This window comes from Misgurnus anguillicaudatus, chromosome 8 (assembly GCF_027580225.2).
Source record: "Misgurnus anguillicaudatus chromosome 8, ASM2758022v2, whole genome shotgun sequence".
In the NCBI taxonomy this organism is placed as follows: Eukaryota; Metazoa; Chordata; class Actinopteri; order Cypriniformes; family Cobitidae; genus Misgurnus; species Misgurnus anguillicaudatus.
In genome coordinates this window covers 41,292,954-41,312,835 of record NC_073344.2, presented here as the reverse complement: position 1 = coordinate 41,312,835, position 19,882 = coordinate 41,292,954, and positions in this window count along the sequence as shown.

The window sequence follows — 19,882 nt, the reverse complement described above, 5'->3', positions numbered from 1 at the left end:
AAGTGGATTTATTTTAACTGTTGTTAAACTCCCCCACAAATTAGAAGATAGCCCAAATTATTTTCTTAAACAGAGGATGACCTATTAGCTCTTATTCATCTGTAGCCTTCTCTGATACACAAAAGATACACCAAGCTTCTTCTCTGGCCAAGCAGAGGATAACCAAACTCTTCTCCGTCTGAACAGAGGATAACCAAACTTCTTCTCTGCCTGAAACAGAGGATAACCAAAATTTCTTCTCTGATAAACAGAGGATAACACAAATTCTGCAAGTGTCTTTCGCTAGTTTCCACCCTAATTTTCACGTTTAGCGCCGCGTTGTTTAAATAGCAAATGCATTTGCGCCCCCTTTTGTGCCCATGGGCGTTCTGGTCTGAAAACGAGGTGTGTTCAGGCGCATTGTTGGCGCGTTGCTATTTTGAGGCAACTAAAATAGACTACGCCATTGACCAACAAAAACCTAGTCTTAAGTCAATGGCGCAATGTGTTTTATGTTATTTAAGAGCGTAGTGTTGGGCGATATGCCCTATTTTCAGATCGTCCTATCGTCAGCCTGTGAGATCGGCGATACACGATATTATCGGGGGGCGGGGCAGTAGTTTACTCTTTTTTTTATTTGTTAATTTTTACTCAATATAACAAGTCACTTGATGGGTGGACAAAAAAAACCAAGACCGTAACACCGTCGTGACCGCAACCTTCTTAAAACTGATGCCATTAAAGCGAGCGCGTCATTAAAACCCTATCATGATTACTTAGTAACTGTAAAAACATGCATCTGCGCACGCACACACAAGTGCGCGCACATACAAACTATTCAATGCATTTATTTAGTGCTGTTGCAGAAGACTACACGTGTCAAGCAGTGGTGCTCTCATGAGGTGCCTTTTTAAACGCATCGGTCCAGCGGAACGCGATCATATTTTAAACACAATCATATATTAAACACGAGGGACGTGTTGCTACAACTCATTGAAATGCATATCATAAACAGGATTAATACCTAGTGATCTGACTTCGGACAGAGCGCAGCTCTCTGCACGTAGGCGAGAGTGAGAGAGAGGCGCTAATATGCAGCGGGTCATATTTTAAACAAAAAGTCAAGTTTGCATCAGCTCGCATGAAACGCATTAAACTGAACAAATAAGGATTACTACTTCAGTTTATGCGGACTGACGCGAGAGCGCGTGCATGTGAGACAGAGAGAAGCGCAGCTGCTCATGACGCGGCACGCTGGATTTAGTTGTAGAAGGAGACCAAGACGCTCGCATTAAGTGCAGGTACGTGCAAGAAGGAATTCTCTCTTTACAAGCTCTCCGCGTAAAGTGAAGCAAACAAACCCTCATGTGAGGAAAAGCATGCATTGTCGGTGTTAATATAAAACTATGATGATAATAATAATAACCATTCGCCAACTATCGTCTTGACTATCGCCATGAAAGCCTGCCATTGGCGATATGTCTGAAGATCGTCGATACACGATACTATCGTCTATAAGGGTGTCACGATTTCGATTTTAAATCGAAATCGATCGAAATTAATTCACAGCTTCGAACTTCGAATTAAAAAATGGGATTTCCCATCGTTAAATTAGCAAAAGTGGATTCGGACACGGACATTTAGACGTTGCGCTGTGCGCTTTAGACAATGCGCTAAGATCGTTAAAATAGGGCCCAATAAGCGTTTAATACCGCCAAACCGTGAAACCGCAATAGTTTCTGAGACGATTACCATACCGTGGAAATCTCATACTGTTACAACCCTAGTCTCATGGAAATAACAGCAATTTGGATATTATCAGAGCCATGGATATGGCTCTGGATATTATGGATTATACTCCCGCCTACTTTTAAAAACAAAGTTTTAACGCTAGTTATTGGAACCCGGAGTAATCTTATATACAGTCTGTTACCGAAATGTGATGTAAACAACAGACTATCACAGACTATAACAGACGGTCACTATGTATCTATATTTCACGGATTATACGCATTTGTGGACAAAAATGGTCATTGAATGTATTTTATTGGACTTTCATGGATCATTCACACTTCTGAAACAGACTGGATTCTATTCGCGAGCATTGTATCAACAAAAAAGGTAAGAAGTCACGTTATATTTTGCATGTTGTCATCTTCTGTCACAAAATACTACATTGGAGCATCTATATCTCAAAACAGATATCATACATTGATGCTAATCCCGTAAATTATACCTTTTAAATGTATAGTGATGTTAAAATTGTTTAAGTTAGGCTATATAGATATTTTTGCAGGCTAGATAGTTTGAAAGTTAAAAAAAATGTTTAACGGCTTTATTTTACAATTCTACAAGAACTAAGTAATAGTGCTTTGCCAAACTAAAAGTGTTTTGCCAAACTAACCGAGACCGGGCCTTACCACCCCGGCTTTTCTGACGAGGCTAACCCCCGAGCCTCTAATAACTGTTACGGTCCGGACCTCCCGCTAGCTTCTAGCAATTAGCACGTGGTCCACAAGCAGTATACATCCCCCGCCGGGTCTTAATTTCTGTAATTTGTGAAAATAATGCGTTTGAAAATGTTTTATAACGGGAATATGTTAGCATTGTCCTGGGAAAACAAGTGTATTGTTGAAACTGCTACATCACAATTTACGCTGGAATCTTTGTGTATCATGATGAGTTTGACACACCGAGACCGGGCCTTACCGCCCCGGCTTTTCTGACGAGGCTAACCCCCGAGCCTCTAATAACTGTAATGGTCCGGACCTCCCGCTAGCTTCTAGCAATTAGCACGCGGTCCACAAGCAGTATACATTCCCCGCCGGGTCTTTATTTCTGTAATTTGCGAAAATAATGCGGTTGAGAATGTTTTATAACTGGAATATGTTAGTGTTGTCCAGGGAAATCGCGTTTATTGTTGAAACTCCTACATCACAATTTACTCTGGAATCATTGTGTGTCATGAGTTTCTTCTCCTGCAGTGTACTTATTAGTGATACTTTTCTGCTTGATTTGTCTGTTGGCAACATAAACCGTTAATAATAATAATATATAAAATAATAACACAGTATGGTCTGTACTGCTCATGATATCACTATGCACGCGCACATGACGTTAGCAGTGGGGCGTGATCAAAGGAGCAGCAGCTCATAAATATGTAATGACTAGCTCAAAACGGCACAATCTGAAATGCCCTGAAACAGAGGCTCCTAGAGATGGGTAACAATCTTTTCCTACAAGCTATTTCGAGCAAACAACTTTATGGAACGCATACACCTATTTAACTTGTGGAAAAGCTGTCATAAGATGGGCACTTTAAAGCAACAGCAACTGGTAAATCCACAGCTGCTAACACAACTTGTAAGTCTAGTCAACAATGCAGTGCCACAAGCACTCCACCTGAGAGCAAACATAAGCTAAGTAAGTGTACTGATGGTAACAGTAAACAAGGGCTATATGTAAGCAAATTGGATAAAGAAAAATTACCTGATAAGAAAAATACACAAGAAAAGGTTGAGTTGACAGATGTCCTGTTAAATGAGAATGTATTGTTTGTTTGTTTGTTTGTTTATTTATTTATAAAGCACACAACTACAGCGCTGTGCTGCCCAAGGTGCTGTACAAGCAAATTATATAAAAGAAACACATCATAAATACATCATAAATAACAAGGTAAAAAAAAACATGTGATACATCAGTATAAGTAAGTAAAATAAATAAAAGCTTTAGATAACAGATAAGATTTTAACTCACTTTTAAAGGTAGATAATGACCTTGAAGCCCTAACTTTTTGAGGTAAAGAATTCCAGAGTTTAGGACCATAAACCGAGAACGCCCTATCCCCTCTAGATTTTAGCCTGGACTTGGGAACCTGGAGAAACAGCTGATCCGAGGACCTAAGGGATCTTGTGTAATTTCGGTGCAGGTCTCCAAGATAGGAGGGTGCCAAACCATGTAAAGCTTTAAAAACCATTACTAGAATTTTGGATTCAATTTGGAGGTGCACTGGTAGCCACTTTAGAGAGAATAGAATTGGGGTGATGTGCTCATATTTTCGAGTACCTGTCAGCATCCTGGCTGCTGCATTTTGAACCACCTGTAGCCGAGATAATGCTGATTGACTAATTCCGGAATACAGTGAATTACAATATTCCAATCTTGAAAAAACAAAAGCGTGTATTGTTGTTTCTAAATCTCTAGGAGACAGAAAGGACTTAACCCTTGCCAGAAGTCTCAGAGGGAAAAAGCATGATTTCACAACAGCATTTATTTGTTTATCAAACTTCAAATCACTGTCAAAGAACACACCCAGATTTTTTATTAGTGGCTTGTTGTACATTTCCAAAGGACCCAAATTTACTGGATTACATTTTCCAAAGACAATAATCTCTGATTTGTTTTCATTTAGTTTTAAAAAATTTAGAGACATCCAACTCTTAATCTCCTCAAGACACTCCGAAATCAAAAACTAATTTTTCTTGAAAGGTAAGTAAAACTGAGTATCATCAGCATAGCAGTGAAATGACACATTTTGTTTCCTAAAGCTTGAACCCAAAGGCAACATATAAATAGAAAAAAGCATTGTGCAAGAATGGACCCTTGAGGTACACCGTATTTGATATGACCTGTAGAGGATAAAGACTCCCCTATTTTTACACAAAAGCTTCTATTTGACAGGTAAGATCTAAACCACTGTAAGGCCACTCCATGTATTCCAATATAACACTCGAGGCGGGATATCAGTATATTGTGGTCAATGGTGTCGAAAGTTGCACTTAGATCTAATAAAAGTAAAATAGCAGATACACCGGAATCAACAGTTAGTAGGATACCATTGTAAACTCTTAAGAGAGCTGTTTCTGTACTGTGCTTTGCTTTAAAACCTGACTGAAAAACCTCAAGCAACGAGTTTCTTCTAAGAATATTTGTAGTTGGGATAAAACAACTTTTTCCAAAACTTTGGACAAGAAGGGCAAATTTGAAATAGGTCTAAAATTTGAGCACTCAGTGGGATCCAAATGAGCTTTTTTGATAATGGGTTTAACAATGGCATGTTTAAAATAATTAGGAACTAAACCTGATCTCATGGAGGTATTTATTATGGTCAAGACACTTGGGCCAATGACCTCAAAAACCTGCTTAAAAATACAGGTAGGAACAACATCAAGTGAACAGGAGGTAAACTTCAGATTATCAACTATATCCTTTAAGTATACTAGACATACAGGCTCAAACTGATTTAAGACAGCAGAGCAGGTAGAAGGCATAGATGGATTATGAGCGGGGTACTTAATTGATGATCTTAATTCCTCAATTTTAGCTAAAAAATATTTTAAAAAATGTTCACAATTTTGTGGGAAGGCAACCAGTGTACTCACAGATGACATCATTATTGGGGATACTATAAATAATGAGTTCAGTTTTATACCATTAACATCTGCAAATCAAGATGCTTTGTGTGCACGCTTACATTTGACTAATGAAAACAACAGTGTACAAGGTACAAATATGAGTTCTTTAGGAGAACCATGTAAAACAAAGAGCATCAAAGGAGACGGCAACTGCTTTTATTGATCTGTAGCACATGCAGTATGTGGAAATGAAGAGAGACACCTGAAAATCAGACGTGAAGTTGTGAAACACCTTAAAGCTAACAGTTCTAAATTTATGAGGTATTTAAGAGAAAAGTACAGATCGGTTAAAGACGGCGAAAAATGTATTATTTTGGATCGTGGGCCACAGAAATAGAAATTTTTTGTACAGCCGATTTGCTGAAAACGGATGACAGATGGAATGTACATGTGTTGTACCCTTAAAAATGGGAAAATAGTGAGAAAGAGATGAAGAAACACACACGCATGCAGCTCTTGCCTTCACTCGTCTGTATTGAATGAGCTTTTACACAATGTATACAAAAGAACATACATTTTAACATTAATTCACTCACCAGTCTCACAAGCACCTTTTTAATGCTTCCTAGATTATATATTTTTAACTAAATTACCATATGAAATGTAAATTGTTTTAAATAAAATAATCAAATGACATTTTAATACTCCATTTTTAAAATTAATTCTCACATAACACTCAAATTAATTATGTTCTTAACCAGTGCTTTAAGTGGGCCGGAACGCCCCGGTACTCAGTACCGCCACTTCTAAAAATAGCTCTTGAGCGTACCACCACCTCTACGTGCGCCCAGAACGTGCTTTTAGCGTACCGGAACGCTCATCTGTTTAAAAATCAGAGGTTTAATTTAATCATTTGGCTGCGCTGCCGCTTTTCAGAGCGCCCTTAATGTACGCTTCCTAATTCGTTCCACCGAGAGCAGAGACTACATTACCCATACACCCTTGCGTTTACAAGTTAAAAGCGCATGCGTCCTTCAGACAGTGTCAACGTGCTCTGGAGAGGTGTGTGTTTGTGTGTGAAACGCTCAACCATAGCTGCTCGGTTAAAATGAAAATACAATGAACACTTAATATGCCCTCCTTGTTTTAGACTCTGAGTAGTAAAAGAACAAGGTCAGAATCAGAGGACTCGCTGACATCCCACCAAGCCAGAATGATAGCTGCAGGTCAGACGCAAGCCTTGTAGGTACGTGATAATCTCCGCTGTCACGGCTTTCAGTTTGGTTCCCCTCGACGCAACTTCGGATTTCCTCAGGCGATGTGCAGAAAACATTCTTGAAATTGTAATATACATTTAGTTTAATTGCTAGACTAAAAGTAAACGAAATTTCAATGAATTTGAACGACGTGCACAGTAGTTTTACCACCCGCAAAATGGAAAACAATGGGACAAAATAAATGACTTTAGAGTTTCAAATGGCCAGTATTTTGTTATTCTTGACCCCATAGACATGGTCTTGGTGTCATTTTAATGTTTTTTTTCAAGCTTTTTCTATCTGAACCACTAGTTTTAGCATTTAACCATGCTGAAAATTTTACTCGCATATCTACCTTTTGCACATTTTATTTATGTTCAAAAACTCTTTCTACAGTAGCTCTTTCTAATGGTATTTTTTCAAAATCCTTTTGCACATTTTATTTATGTTTAGTAGCTATTTCTAGCTCAAGCAAATCTACAAATTTATAAAAGGATTAATTATTTTTTACAAGGTCGTCTGTTGACTGCTAAATATAAAACCCCTTCAATATAGGAGTCGAGTCAGCAAAAAAAAAATAGAGTACCGGCACCTCTTTTGGGCCACTTAAAGCACTGTTCTTAACAGTATTCATTGTTTCAGCATTGCATGAACTCACCCTTATGGATAAATACGCAACCCTTACAACAAAAATATGAAATGTAAATGTAGCAGTATTTAGCTTAAACACCAATGACACAGTAAACACTCATATATGGTGAGATTTAGACATGACGGAGCCACGAGGTGCCCGGTTGCTAGCATAAAGCTACACATCTACTCTATTTACATTAACTCATTCAACGCCATTGACGAGTTATCTCGTCATTTATGAGTTCATATTTAACTAATAAATATGCCTTTCTGGATGAATTTCAAAGTGAAAGTGTAATACCGCTTTTATCCACTAGATGGCGCCGAATCGAATTTATCAAAAACGGAAGTTAAAAAGATTTAATGATTTATTTTAACTGCCTTTATGTTTGATAGTCATTCTGAGTCTGATCTCTAACATAAATTCCTTTACAAAAACGCAATTTTTTAAGCTTTTTGCTCAAAATGTTGTATTTTTGAAGAGAAATATCCATATTTCAGTGGTTAAATTAAGTAGAAAAAGTAAATATATAATGAAACGCTTTTTCCCCATTTTGTTTGTTTGTTTGTTTCTTTATTGTTTGTTTGAAAGCAGAGGGTGTGTTCTTTAATTTGATATAATTTGTATGTTTATATATTTATAGAAGATAATTTTTCCTGCAAGCTATTTTGTGAAAATTTTGTTAAAATCACAAAAATGCAGGTGGGCAACTTTTCTCAAAAAGGCTGGCGGTGAATGAGTTAAACTCTTTAAACAATACAAAACATGTCTTTTACTCATATAAAACCACAATATCATAACGAAATATATTTACAACATATTGTCAAGTTCTATATTGCTTTGTCATGGTAATTACCTTAAAAAGGGGAAAATAGTGAGAAAGACATGAAGAAACACACACGCATGCAGCTCTTGCCTTCACTCGTCTGTATTGAATGAGGCAGAGACGCGTGCACAGGTGATTCGCCTCCCCCTACCGAAACCCCAAGGCATTACCAATACATCGACGAATAATCAACCCATACAGACAAGGATCAGTATGATCTGTATTTCACTTCTTAATATTACTTGTTGTCTAGTTTTAACAGTGACACACTTAATACGTACTCATATATAACCATTAATATAACGGACTATTGTAAACTAAATAATGAATTAGGAACACAATATAATAAATAATGAATTGGGAACTGTGGGATTTTAATGTCATATGTTTTATTAATATTGTATTTAGAAGTGTTTTCAATAATCATTATAGTATGCTGAAGTAAAAGATTGTTTGTGTTTGTCTGAGAGAGTGGAAAGTTACTGAGAGGAAGCAGCCTCTGTGTTTGCAAAAGTTACAAGGTCGTGGTTGGATTAGTGAGGAATGTGCAGCTGGCAACGGTCGAGATAAAGAGCGAGGCTTAAAGAAGAAAAGCAGACAGATAACTATGTATTAACTAATGCTTTAATATTCACAGGATAAAATATGCAATGTATTTCCTACTTAATCAGTATTAATCATTGAATAATTGATGTAATAAATATAAAATGTTGTCTTTGATAAATGTGTATTAACCAATGAAATGAAGGTTGTATACAGAATAACCTAATGGAGACATGACAGCTTAACCTTGAAGAACAGAACCTCCTGTGTTTGTTCTTTGTGTGTGTATTCTTCCCTAACAGATTGGGTGGGGTAATGGAGTCAGATAAACAGAAAGACCAGTTGGAGAGGAGATTTTCTGAAGAAAGATCGACGTCATATATTTTATAAATATGCATGTTACCTTTTGAGCTGGTTGTTCATTGCTTGAGATGACCCAGCGCGCTGTAAAACTTTTTCATATCTGATCAATAAATAACTTAATTTTAATACCGTGTCTTTCCTCTAATTATGAACATGCAATGGACACCTTAAAGTCCAACATAATATTCACAGGATAAAATATGCAATGTATTTCCTACTTAATCAGTATTAATCATTGAATAATTGATGTAATAAATATAAAATGTTGTCTTTGATAAATGTGTATTAACCAATGAAATGAAGGTTGTATACAGAATAACCTAATGGAGACATGGCAGCTTAACCTTGAAGAACAGAACCTCCTGTGTTTGTTCTTTGTGTGTGTATCATTTCTTCCCTAACAGATTGGGTGGGGTAATGGAGTCAGATAAACAGAAAGACCAGTTGGAGAGGAGATTTTCTGAAGAAAGATCGACGTCATATATTTTATAAATATGCATGTTACCTTTTGAGCTGGTTGTTCATTGCTTGAGATGACCCAGCGCGCTGTAAAACTTTTTCATATCTGATCAATAAATAACTTAATTTTAATACCGTGTCTTTCCTCTAATTATGAACATGCAATGGACACCTTAAAGTCCAACAGAACACAATATAGTAATTAATATAACAGACTACTGTAAATTGAATAATTAATTAAGAACACACTTGTCACACATGCACAAACTGATTTATGTATTTACAGATAATGCTATATATTTAAAGCACTATAATGAAAATCACTTTGAAAATGTCACATGTGCTACACATAAACATCAAATAAATGTTTGTGCAGGAGCATGCAAAGCTGTATGGGGTAATGAAAGCATTACACAGTGTTTACGAAAAAGCAGGGCCGGCCCTGGCCAATTTGCTGCCCTAGGCAAGATTTCACCTGGTGCCCTTTAGAATCACAGAATCACAATTGTGTTCCAATAATTTTGTTCATAAACTTACACAGAAACAAACTGCACAGCTTTGTCTTGTTTTTCTTTATTTTGAAAATATTTTGTAAACACACACAAACACACATGCACACACATGCACACATACACACAATACCCTGTTACTCAGGCATTTGATCTTGACATTGTTAAAATCTTGTCTTTTTTACACTGTGCATTTAACTTAAAATATTTAATTTTGTACAAGAAAACAGCTCCTATAAATGAATTATTAGTAGCATGTTGTAGTGTCGCGGGAGATCGTGTGCTCATTGTTAAATAGCTTTGTGGCTATACTGCATTGAAGCAGCAGTTTAAAATATAAACCCAGAATTCAGCCAACGTCAAGAACAAGAAAAAAACAATAAGGCAGAGACGCGGAATTTAAATTACGTTACACGGACCATGTATAAATTTCAATGTTTCTGGACAAAAATACCAACTTTGTCTGGTATTAATAAGCTGCACATTGGAGTGCTGGCTGCTCCCCGCGGTGCTGAAGACGCGTGATGGCACATATGCACAGATATTTACGTGCAATCTATTGGAAAGCGGAGGATTAGTTGGGTTAGTAAAATAACGAAATTATAGCTTTTAAATAGAAGAATTTTTTTTAAAGAGATATATTTTTTTAAAAAGTTTAAAAGTGCACAACTCTTCTCAAGGGGAAGAAAGCTATACTTTTCCCCTTCCGTGCAACGTATCGGAAAGCGCAGATGAGTTAGTTGGGTTAGTAAAATAATTAAATTATAGATTTAAGTACAAAATAGTATTTATATAAAGAGAAATATTGAAATAAAAAAGTGCTGAACTCTTCTTAAGTGGAAGTAATAAAGTAAAATAACGAATAATAATTATATAATAATGAATAATAGTTTCCAATAGGTTGCACGTAAATATCTGTGCTGCCACTAGTACTCCGTCCGAGCGCGTCTTTAGCACCGCGGCCAGCACTCCAATGCGCAGCTTATTAATACCAAACAAAGTGAACAAGTTGGTATTTCTTTGCAGAAACATTGAAATTTAAACATGGTCTGTGTAACATTATGTAAATTCTGCGTCTCTGTCTGATTGTTGTTTCCTTTTTATTGTTTTTGACGTTGGCTGAATTCTGGGTTTATATTTTAAACTGCCGCTTCAGTGCAGTATAGCCACAGAGCTATTTAACAGCATGATCTTCCGAGACACTATGCTACTAATAATTCATTAATAACTGCTGTTTTCTTGTGCAAAATTAAATATTTATAGTTAAATGTTTATATACATATATTAAAAAATATATAATTTGGGCGCACGGATGCCCCAAGGGGTCGGCGGCGCCCTTAGCATTTGCCTATTCCGCCTATGCCCAGGGCCGGCCCTGCGAAAAAGGAAATTAAATGACACAGCAGACAAGCCCAAATGTAAAAGAGCGCGTGAGAGATACCATAGCGATAATGATTTCAGACAAAGAAAAAAATTAAGTTTAAAATCAAAATACTTTGAAGTATAAGGATTATAAGGAGAGGAAACTTCAAATCCTTCGAAGTAAATATAAGAGTGATATTAATATTCAGCAGTCAAAATGTGAAAGATCAAAGATGAAATATTCTACAGACATTGATTTTCAAACCTGTGTTAGGCAATATTCTCAGATCAAATACAAAACCAACAAAGTCTTTAAATTAAAGTTATGTGAATATTCTAATAGTAAATATAGCACAAATCCCACTTTACAAGCCAGTGTTTGTCAATATTCCAAGGATAAATATAGCACAAATCCCACTTTTAAAGCCAGTGTTCGTGAATATTCCAAGGATAAATATAGCACAAATCCCACTTTTAAAGCCAGTGTTCGTGAATATTCCAAGGATAAATATAGCACAAATCCCACTTTTAAAGCCAGTGTTCGTGAATATTCCAAGGATAAATATAGCACAAATCCCACTTTTAACGCCAGTGTTCGTGAATATTCCAAGGATAAATATAGCACAAATCCCACTTTTAACGCCATTGTTCGTGAATATTCCAAGGATAAATATAGCACAAATCTCACATTTAAAGCCAGTGTTTGAGAATATTCCAAAGAAAAGTATAGCACAAATCCCACTTTTAATGACAGTGTTCGTGAAATTTTTTATAGTAAATATCACAATGATGAAAACTTCCGTATGAGTAAAATACAGAAAGGATGTCACATTTATGCAAAACAAAGAGAAAGACAAAAAAACATTGATGCTACTATTAGTCGGTTTCATCAAGAAGTCAGCAGAGGTCCAGAATGTGTTTGCTGTGTTTGTCATCGTTTATTATTTAGAAAACAAGTTATTGAGTGTAAATCTGACTGCTATGAACAAAAGGACAGCACATAGCTGATTTAAGTGAAAAATGCATCACATTGAAGTATTTACATGTATGTGACACTGAATGTGAGCGCAGTTGTAATTTATCTGGTAATTTAGCCTGTAATTTGTGGATATGTTATACATGCCATCGAAAAAACCTTACAGGACAACTACCTGAAGAGAGTGTTGCCAACAATATGCATTTGGTGGTAATTCCTAAAGAATTAAAATGTCTAAACTTATTGGAACAACATCTAATAACACTCAATATTCCTTTTCTTAAATTGCTATGTCTTCCCAGAGGTCGGCAGAGGGCATGCCATGGACCTGTTGTCTGTATTCCGGTTAATACTACAAACATGACCAACATACTTCCTCAAAATGAATTTGACGATCATATGATAAAAATCAAACTGAAACAAAAATTGACATACAAAGGCCATTTTGAATATAAATATGTCCATACTGATCATGTCAGAAATCCTTTAGTATATTTGATGAAAAACAATAAGTGGTATAAAGATGTGCAGTTTAATGAGCAGTGGATCAACAATTTGAATGAACCTGATGATGCTGATGGTAATGAAATGCAGGAAGATAATGTTTCTGATAACAGTAACGATGAAAAGGTAGCTGATGATGAACAACAGAAAGACCTTGCATATATCAAGGAGCAAAGTGGACTTTTGTCAGACACATCACTACAGCCTGTTGACATTGGTTCAGAAATAATTGATCAACATTTTCATGATGTACTAAATGTAGCACCAGGTGAAGGTAACAGTCCTGTCAGGTTGTTATCAGATGAAACCAATGAGGCTAAGTGCTTCCCTTTTCTCTTTCCTACTGGTTTTCCAACATTTCATGATGCTAGACCAGAAGAAATCACATTGTCACGATACCTGAATGCACGAATATTAAATGCTGATGGACGTTTTGCTCAGAATTTAGACTTCATTTTTTATGCACAGTAGTCAGAAGTTGAACAAATTCTGTCTAATGTCTCAATTGCATTACGAAAAGGTTTTGAGAAAGGTAGTTTATCAGAGGTGACACCAGATGTGCTGACAAATCCTGATTCCTTGCAAAAAAATACTAAAGTTTGATGAAGGATATAAGAGACCAGTCAGAGGGAACCCTCCCTATTGGATGTCTACACAGAAAGATATCTTTGCTTTGATTAGACAACTTGGGATACCAACTTTCTTCGCATCTTTTAGTTCTGCTGATTTAAGATGGCCTGAAATGTTGAATACCATTATTAAACAAGAGGGCAAAGAAATACAAGTAGATGAACTTGCCTGGGCAGAAAAATGCGAACTTTTACGAAAAAATCCTGTCACTGCAGCAAGAATGTTTGATCAAAGATGGCATTGTTTTTTGAAACATGTCATAATGTCACCTGCTGAACCTATTGGTAAAATAAAAGACTATTTTTATCGTGTTGAATTCCAGCAACGTGGTTCTCCTCATGTCCACTGTCTGTTTTGGGTAGAAAATGCTCCAAAGCTTAATGATGATGATGAAGCTAATGATCCTGTGGTTGCTGATTTCATTGACACATATATCACCTATGAGACACCACCAGAACAAGACATTGAACTCTTTGAAACAGTAAACAGTGTGCAGAAGCACAGTACAAGACATTCAAAAACATGTCGCAAGAAAAATACAGTGTCGTTTTAATTTTCCAAGATCTCCATCTAACTGTACCTTTATTACAAGAGCATCTAATGCAGATGAGTTTAAAGGGAAAAATGAATATGACACAGCAAATGCAATTGTAAAAAAAATAAAAAATGCTTTAAACTCTGATGTGATTTTGATTTGACTGATGCTTTATTCTTATCTCTGGGCATTGATCAGGCTGTGTTTGAGAAAGCATACAACAAATGTTCTAAAAAGAAATCCATTGTCTTGAAACGAAATCCAAAAGATCAGGCATGAAAATCCCTCATTTTTCGGCGAAAATCGCCGTTTTAAAGTTAAAAAAGGTGACCCACGTGAATCGTGTAGATTCGATGAGAAAACATATTTTGGGGGGAGGGGGGGTATGCGCGCGTTGTTTGTAGATGCACCCTTCGCTGTCATCCCACACATTAGATTTGTTTGAGTTCATGCTGCGCTACAAAACCCGACAGGCAGGCAGGTGACATCAAAGTATCACGAGAGAAAATCGAGAAGACATGAGGAAGTCTGCTTTCGAACGGCTCTCGAGCTACTGTGATGTCATCTGCATTTCTGTGTTCTTCGTCATACAAGCTTGTTGAAGATGCGTAGAGCGACTGCCTTCGGGACGTAAAGTCAACACAAAACGCTGTAAAACTATCATTGTGGAATTGTAAGGCATCAACCAATTAAAACAAAATATCTACACAGACTGACACTGCAAAGTGACCTAAAATATTTTTTGTTGGAATGGACTGGAACGAATTATGGATGTACTCCTCGCTTGTAAGTCACAGTGGTCTACGGCTGTAAGTACTTAAATGCTTGTACTTATATTGCATGACATGCTGTAATAAGAACATACTGTTACTAATACAGTTAATAAGGAAGCATACGCGCACAAACTCATAAGCCCACGCCCAACGCGTGTTTCAAAAATCACGCAAAGCAAACGCATATTTTTTGGGGGCTTGACAGGAGATATTCGCACAAACTGTATTGTAATACCACAGTCTCTGCAAGTATTCTCATAAAAACAGTCATTTATTATAAGTGAGCAGTGGATCATGTGTCAGTGTATAGATCGCTTCTCCGTTGTTAAAGGGACAGTTCGTCTTATAAGAAATGCTTATGTTTGAGTCATTATGTTAATCAGACTACAAAAGACAAAAGGAAAATTACTTTTATAGCTTTAAAAAGATCAATTATATTTAAAGCTATGGTCTACGATTTCAAAGATTGTTCATTATTAATAACCTCGTTTAGATGCTGGTTATGGTTCTACAGTAACATCCTAACAATATGAAGAGAAAAAAAGAATTTAAAAAATCCATTCAGTCTATTGGGTGTATGGTAGCAGATAAGTAGACCAATGTAGACTGTCCGGCCGGACAGCTTACATTGGTTAACTGCTCTCATCCAATCCCTGCTACATTTGAAAATCCACCTCGTGCTTGCGTCTCCACCCCATCGCAAACCACCCCGCCCCTCTCCTGCCTGCTACATGAAATTTGTGTCAGTGTTTGGTAGCTAGCGAAGCAGCAACATCTCAATAATGGAAAAAAAACTACACAACAGCAGCAAGCAGCCCCTGCTTGTCCCTACAGTAAAGGTTGGAAGAAAAAGGAAGTCTGTTGAAGAAAGAGCAGAGGTTAAAAAAATTTGAAAAACGCCGGACTCTAAGTATAATCAATATATGGTCCGCCATTGACCGTTGGAGGAAGCTTCAGGGAGATTTGGGGCTGAAAACCGACGCCGACACGGCAGACTTTTGTTGAACAGGTACGCACTTATTTATACTTTTATTGTGTGAGGTGTTACATAAATATCTTTTTATGAGATACATGCTGTCGGTCGGCATCGGAATGTTAGCTGTTTAGCATCGCGTATCACGGGTCAAAGTAATTATATTTACTAAGATTGTGTGAGGTGTTACATCAATATAGTATTATCAATCTGACTACATGCTGATGCTGTCGGTCGGCATCGGAATGTTAGCCGTTTAGCATCGCATATCACGGGTCAAAATAATTATATTTACAAAGATTGTGTGAGGTGTTACATAAATATAGTATTATAATCTGACTACATGCTGATGCTGCTGGTCGGCATCGGAATGTTAGCCGTTTAGCATCGCGTATCACGGGTCAAAATAATTATATTTACAAAGATTGTGTGAGGTGTTACATAAATATGATATTATCAGTCTGACAACATGCCCATGCTGCCGGTCGGCATTGGAATGTTAGCCGCTTAGCATCGCGTATCACGGGTCAAAGAAATTATATTTATAAAGTCATTTCTTGAAGCTCATGAGGGGAAAAGTATGCCAAACGTTGTTGTGAAAGTAAATAACGTCAATTACAATCATAATTGTAATTGTTCATTCCTTCAAGCCTTTATGTGTTTACTGCTCGGTAAATTTCTGTTCTGATGTTTACTACCAGTGATCACTGCTTGAATGAGTGGCGTTGTTCAGGTCGTTTCCCAGGGGGAGGGATCAGGTAGCACAGAGGGGCGGGATGAGTTTTTTAAAACTTACTAACCGTCTCAGGCTTTCTCGACCGATTTTCAACATCGTAGACTACAGCTTTAATTTATAGAATAAAAACAGTGTTATGTTAATTTGATACTGTTTTTTCTACCTAATCAATACTGTTAGATCTTACTTTATTTGTAACTTTGTTTATTTCTATTTTATATGCTTGTCATTTCTTAAATTTGTTCTTATTTTATTTTCCCACATCACTTCTTTGCTTATCTGAAAATTATTCAATCCATGACTCAAAAAAACATAATGTAATTCATTTAACCATTACTATATTGTAAAATTAATTAATTTGAAATTAGATGTAGGCCTTCAGGTCCACCCTATTGCAAGGCCAACTTAAAATTGTATGGCCTTGCGACTGATGGTCAGATTACGGCAAATTAAATTTTTTGCAGATTTAAAATAGTATGGGAATGCTACTTGTTACAGCTTTCCACATTTATCAACCCATTTAATTAAACATAGTTTCTGTTACTAGTCATATGTTTAAATAATTGAAATAATGGTCATAATGTATTTTTTGCATATGTTATGGTGTGCATTTTGTTTCTGCGCACATGAAGGCATGTTGAGTTCCTTCCTTCTTTTTTGTCCTTGGCCAATCACATGCCTGAAGAATAAATAAGTTAAGTTACAGCATGTTCCCTAATGAGGCCATTATATTTATTCTGGGGGGGTCCTCCCACCTGGCGGCCCCATCAGAGGCCACATCGCCCCTCAAGCGCCCTTCTCACCTTTTTCATTCCTGACCCGTTTTCATGCCTGAAAGATGTTTCGGTAAACTAGTATAACAGAGATTTACTGCATGCTTGGCAAGGAAATATGGATATTCAGTATGTTACAGATGCCTTTTCTGTAGTAGTTTATATACTTAGCTACATCACAAAAGCAGAACAAGAAATGGGACTTTTGCTTCAACGTACGCAAAATGAGGCTATGAATGGAAATCTTGAAGCTAAAGCATCTTTAAAACAATTGGGAAGTGTCTACCTGCACAACCGAGAAATTTCCGCCCAAGAAGCTGTGTACAGACTGACAGGCATGCATTTAAAGGAATGCTCACGTAAAGTACAATTAATTCCAATAGGACCAAATCCTGTAAAGATGAGTTTGCCTGTGCATGTGCTTAAGAATAAAGTGGAGAAAGAACAGTCTCATGATGAAAGCAGTTTTTGGATGACAAGTTTTGTTGATAGGTACAAGAACAGACCACAGAAACGACCACTACTTAATCTTTGTCTTGCCAGTTTTTGTTCTGAGTTTTGACAAAATCAGAAGTTTTCTCACACAAAAAAATGCAGAAATTGAAGTTATTAAACTCCATAATAACTGTGGTTATGTGAAACGAAGAACACGAACCGACCCAGCTGTTGTCAGATATCCAAGATTTTCACCCACAAAAGATCCAGAAAAATACTATCATTCATTCAGCTTTTTCTACCACATTATGATGACTGTCACTTGAAGCCGAGCAACTTTGAGACATATGAGGAGTACTATAACAGTGGTGTAATAAAAACTAATTCTGGAATGCAAAATGTGAAATTAATTGTCGATTACAACAGAGAATAGTTTGAAAAGGAATCTGATAAAATAGAGCGAGCTAAACAACTTGTGGAGCAGGATATAGATTTAGAGGATGCTTGGGCTGCAATATGTCCTGAAACTGAAAGAGAACGTCATGAATGTATGGAACTGATGAAGAATAAAGTATTGCTTGATGAAGATAACAGTCAAGAACTTATTCCAGATCTTACAGGAAACCAACAAACTATTTGTATTGTAAAAACAAACCACACCACAATGCCTAGAAATGAAGCTTTACATTTATTGCGATCATTAAATGAGAAACAATCTGACATATTCTATGAAGTTTGTAAGTGGTGTTTACAAAAAGTACTTGGACAAAACCCTGAACCTATCAGATTGTTTATCACTGGTGGAGTAGGCAAAGGAAAAAGTCATTTAATCAAGGCAATACACTATGTATCTTGCAGACTGTTATCTCAGCTGTCTGAAAATCCTAATGATGTTACTGTGCTTTTGAAAGCTTCGACAGGAGTGGCAGCCTTTAATGTTGGTGCTTCAACTATTCATAATACATTTTCAATTGGTGCAAATGTCAGATTGCCATATCAACCGCTTAGTGATGACAAAATAAATTCTTTACGTATCAAAATGGGTAACCTGCAAATTTTGATTATTGATGAAGTCTCTATGGTTGCCCATCATCTGTTGTCATACATTCATGGAAGGCTGGGACAAATAAAAAAAACTGGTGATTACTCTTTATTTGGAAAAGTCAGCATTGTTGCTGTGGGTGATTTCTATCAGTTACCACCTGTGAAAGGAACTGCTCTTTATGCTGATTCAAAAGGAGTTAACTTATGGGAAAACAACTTCGAGCTTGCTGAATTAACTAAAGTTGTTAGACAACAAGATGCATCTTTTGCTGGAATGTTAACCCCCAGGGGTCCAAAAACGCAGGGGCGCGTTTTGACGTGTTTTCTCCTTATCATAGCAGAATCAACTTAAAATACTCCATCATTAATAATCAAACACTTACGTGTTTGACATCATTTGAAACTCTTAAGGGTCCTCTTTAATTAGTGTACATTCACAATAACAAGAGATCTTTGTGTTTTTGTCAAATAAAGAAAATAAACAGGGTGCGCATTCAGACATTTCTGTCTCCGCCAGCTGTCTCTCAAATCACGTTACAAAAATCAGTTGAAACTCTGCGAATACTCGTCACACAAACATGAAACACATATCCAAAGAAAGCCCGAAATGTCTACTTTTAAACAAGCTAATTATAATCAAAACAAATATTTCCTGTTTATATAATCTGCATTGAAGTAAAGAGAGTACCGTTTTTCCTGGCTGAGCTCATTATCTCTAATGCGGTCACGCCCACAGGCTGTTGACATGGTAATAAAGAGACAAGCAGTTACAACAATAATAAACAAAGCGTAAAGTTTTATCAGATTTAAAGACTTTACCGCATGTTTGGATTATAAACTTTATACACACACGTGAGGAATATCTTCATTTATGTCTGGACATTGAGGAAGAGAAGCGTTTCCTAAGAACTTTCCTAAGTTTAACGTTACCTAAGAAGAAGAACAATGGAAGACGCAATGGAGAAGGATATATTCCTGAAGAAACTGTAAGTCATTTGTCTTCATTTATATTTGCTATCATGTTATATGTTATGGCTTGTGCAGTTCAGCCTACATAAGCAACCTCAGCAGACGGCACCCTTCGGATTTTAAAACTTTCGCATTGTTTACAAACGAGGGCGCGTGATTTCACGTAATGGCGGATTTCATTGATACATGCTGTACAGACAGTGTTAGACACAGTTATTCACTTTCGTATTGTTAGATTTTCTTGAATTT